At 35.0% G+C, this 3,913-nt stretch overlaps 1 pseudogene; it reads left to right on the top strand.

Annotated features, from left to right (window-relative positions):
- Window positions 1-2,077: 2,077 nt before the first annotated feature.
- LOC109216844 overlaps window positions 2,078-3,913 on the top strand; it is a 15,375-nt pseudogene continuing 13,539 nt past the window's right edge.

Genomic DNA, 3,913 nt, shown 5'->3' with positions numbered 1-3,913 from the left:
TTGACCAGACTAACTAAAATAATTCCAATTAACTACTTGAACCAACATTGAATTTACAGAACAAAACATACTTAACTAATTCAAATGGCTACTAATTGTTAATTACTGAATTACTACTAAACAAACACTGTTTTGACACACCAAACCAACTATTGAGAGACTAAGTAATCCTAATCCAGTTACAACCCGAAGAAAGTACTATAAACAACTACATCAGAATTGAATCGAATCCAATTTAAACTAACAATTCAAACTAATCAGAATTAATCAAGGCTTAAAACGAAAATCAAAACTAAGCTAACATGAACCAATTAACTGAACAGATGAGAATTAATCCAAAGAATTAAACATCCTAGGTCTGAGGATTCAAATCGAATTGGAAGCAAAGGCAAGCAGTTGCATCACAAATAATCAAACAAACAAAAAAAACAGAAAGAAAGAAATTAAAAAAAGAAAACTCACTGATTTTCGGACTCCACAAGAATGCCTTTCGAAATTGACTTCCAGTTAATATTATATGTCTATTTCGTCAAAAATAGGCCTATAATATTAACTAGAAACTCATTCGACCTTGAAAATTCTCAACACAAGCTTGAACCGTATGAACCCTAGATCCGCAATTCGACTGGCTTCAATGAGGTTCGAGGGCCAATGACGTCGAATTCCTCATGAGGGAAGAAAGGAAACCCTGGTGTGTTATCTGAAACCAATGGGATGAATTAGGGTTTTTGACCGAAATTTGGATTTGAAATTCGAGGGGCTTGGTCATGATTTGAGGAGGATTATTTACGGATTGGTGATGAGGAGATGGAGGAGGTTTGGTGGTGTAAATTTGGAAGTGTTTGGAGCCGGCGCCGCCGTGTGCGGCGGTGGCGGCGCCTAGGGTTTCAACGATTTGGGGTTTTTGACAGGGATTTGAACCATGGGGGTTTGAGGTTTGGAAAGAGGAAGACTTGGGGAATCTGTGGTGTAATTTTCAGGTGATTTGGACAAACGCCGCCGGCGGAGACGATTTCCGGTCGGCGGCTTAGGGCGGAGAGACGGTGGTGGTAACGCCGGCGTTACGGGGGGGGGGGGGGGTACGAGGAGGGTGAGAGATGTTTTTAGGGTTTGGGTGGTTTTTGGACACTTTTATTAAATATGCCAAACGAATTTGGACCGTTGGATTGTGAGCCATGGACGGTCAAGATCAAAAACTAACCAAACGACGTCGTTTTTTTACTAAAGGGGGGCAGGCCGGGTTTGGGTCGTTCAGGGCTGGCCTGGGGTGTGTTTGAGGTGGGTTTGGGGCTTTGGGCTCAATTTTGGCCCAAAATCGGGCAATCCATGAAGACTTCCCTATTTCCTTTAATTTCCTCTCCTTTTATTTTAATCTCTTTCATTTATTTGTTGTATTTCGTTTGTGTTTTTCCTAATTTTATAAAAATGCAAAAATTAAAATGAAACCTAATATATTTTCAAAATTAAGCTAATTAATTCTTAAAATTGTTCAAAATCTGTTTCGTGACAAATTCAACAATTAACGATTAAAAAAATGCGAAAGTGGACTATTTTGGGTTATTTTCTTCACATTTTGTTCTAAAAATAATTAACCACTAATTAATCCTAAAATATGAAATTAGGTCCTGAATGCAAATGTCAAGCATATATTTTTTTTTTATATTTTCGTATGAATTAAAATGCACAAATAACCTGCAAACAATTAACAAAAATAACACAAAATTCACAAAATTGAAAAATAATGAAAGAAAAATTATTTTGTTTGAATTTTTGGGAATAATTCACTTAGGGCAAAAATCACGTGCTCACAACCCATATGAACCTACTTCATGGGATCTCCAATCACATAGGTTGGGTTACCATCATAGTTGATATAACTCAAATTGGCAAAAGTCCCATTGTCCTCGATGTTTCGGATATTAATTTTCTTCCCAAAGGTTTAGTCAGATTATCTGCCAAATTCACTTCTGACTTCACATAATCTATGGAAATATTTCCATCTTTCAGCAGCTGCTTTATCATATTATGTCTCAATCGGATATGTCTACTCTTTCCATTAAAGGATTTATTTTTGGCAATGGCTATTGCAGCTTGGCAATCACAATGCATCGACACAGAAGGTGTCGGTTTAATTCCTAGTGGAATACTCGCCAAAAGGTTCTTTAACCACTCGGCCTCATTGCCAGCTAATTCCAATGCCACAAACTCAGATTCCATGGTAGATCTAGCTACTATAGTTTGTTTAGCTGATTTCCATGCCACAGCACCCCCACCGAGGGTGAAAACATAACCACTAGTGGATTTTGTCTCATCTGAATCAGAGATCCAGTTAGCATCACTGTATCCTTCTAGTACAGTGGGAAATCCACTATATTTAATACCATAGTTCATGGTACCTCTCAAATATTTCATTACTCTTACTAATGCATTCCAATGATCATGACTTGGATTTTGAGTATATCTACTCAATCTACACATAGCATATGCAATATCAGGTCTAGTAAAATTCATCAAATGCATTAGACTACCAATAACTTGAGCATATTTATTTTGATCTATAGCATCTCCCTTATTCTTTTTTAACTGACTACTAGCATCATAAGGAGTGCTTACAGGTACTACATCAAAATTATCAAATTTTTTAAGAATTCTTTCAACATAATGTTCTTGAGTCAACATCAAACTACTGCCATCTCTTATAATTTTCATGCCTAAAATAATACTAGCTTCTCCCATGTCTTTCATCTCAAAATTAGAAGACAAGAAAAATTTGGTTTTATGTACCAAATCAAGGCTAGAACTAAAAATAAGTATGTCATCCACATAAAGGCAAATAATAACACATGTACCATCTACACATTTTGTATAAACACATTTATCTACTTCAATAGATGAAAAACCATCATTAATCAATACTTGATCAAATTTTTCATGCCACTGTTTAGGCGCTTGCTTTAGACCATATAAAGATTTTAGCAATTTACATACTTTATTTTCTTGGCCAGACACTATACAACCCTCAGGTTGCTCCATGTAAATTTCCTCTTCCAAATCACCATTTAAAAAAGCAGTTTTAACATCCATTTGGTGAATATAAAGTTTATAAATAGAAGCCAAGGCAAGTAAAACACGAATCGAGGAAATTCTAGTTTGTCAAAATAATCAATATTTTACTTTTGGGTAAAACCTTTTGCAACAAGTCTAGCTTTGTATTTATCAATGGAACCATCCGGATTGAGTTTCTTCTTAAAAATCCATTTACAACCAATGGGTTTAGCTCCCGGAGGTAAATCAACTAAAATCCAAGTTTTATTTTGTAAAATTGAATTTAATTCTACATCAATAGCTTCTTTCCAAAATGAGGCATCAGACGAAGAAATAGCTTCAGAATATGTTAAAGGATCATTATCCACAAGATAAGTATAAAAATCATTACCAAAAGATTTTTCTCTCCTTCGTCTTTTGCTTCTTAAATCCTCACTTTCAAAATCATTTTGAACAATTGGAACATGTGAAATATTATCACTTGGAATAATAGGAGCATCAGAAATTTTCTCAAATTTTAAAGGAAAAATATTTTCAAAAATTCAGCATTATTTGTTTCAACAATAGTATTATTTTCAAGTACATCACTTTTGACTACTAAAAATTTATATGCTGCACTGTTTTCAGCATACCCAATAAATATACAATCAGATGTTTTAGATCCTATTTTTCTTTTCTTAGGATCAGGCAACATAACTTTAGCAAGGCACCCCCACACTTTCAAATATTTCAAATTAGGTGGATACCCTTTCCACAACTCATAAGGAGTTTTACCCGTTTTCTTATAAGGAATTCTATTTTGTAAATGACAAGCAGATAAAATGGCTTCACCCCAAAGATTATCCGGAGCACCAGAACTAACAAGCAT

Source organism: Nicotiana attenuata, unplaced genomic scaffold (genome assembly GCF_001879085.1).
Source record: "Nicotiana attenuata strain UT unplaced genomic scaffold, NIATTr2, whole genome shotgun sequence".
NCBI lineage: Eukaryota > Viridiplantae > Streptophyta > Magnoliopsida > Solanales > Solanaceae > Nicotiana > Nicotiana attenuata.
The sequence above is the reverse complement of the archived record's forward strand: the minus strand, read 5'-3'. Positions and strand labels throughout refer to the sequence as shown.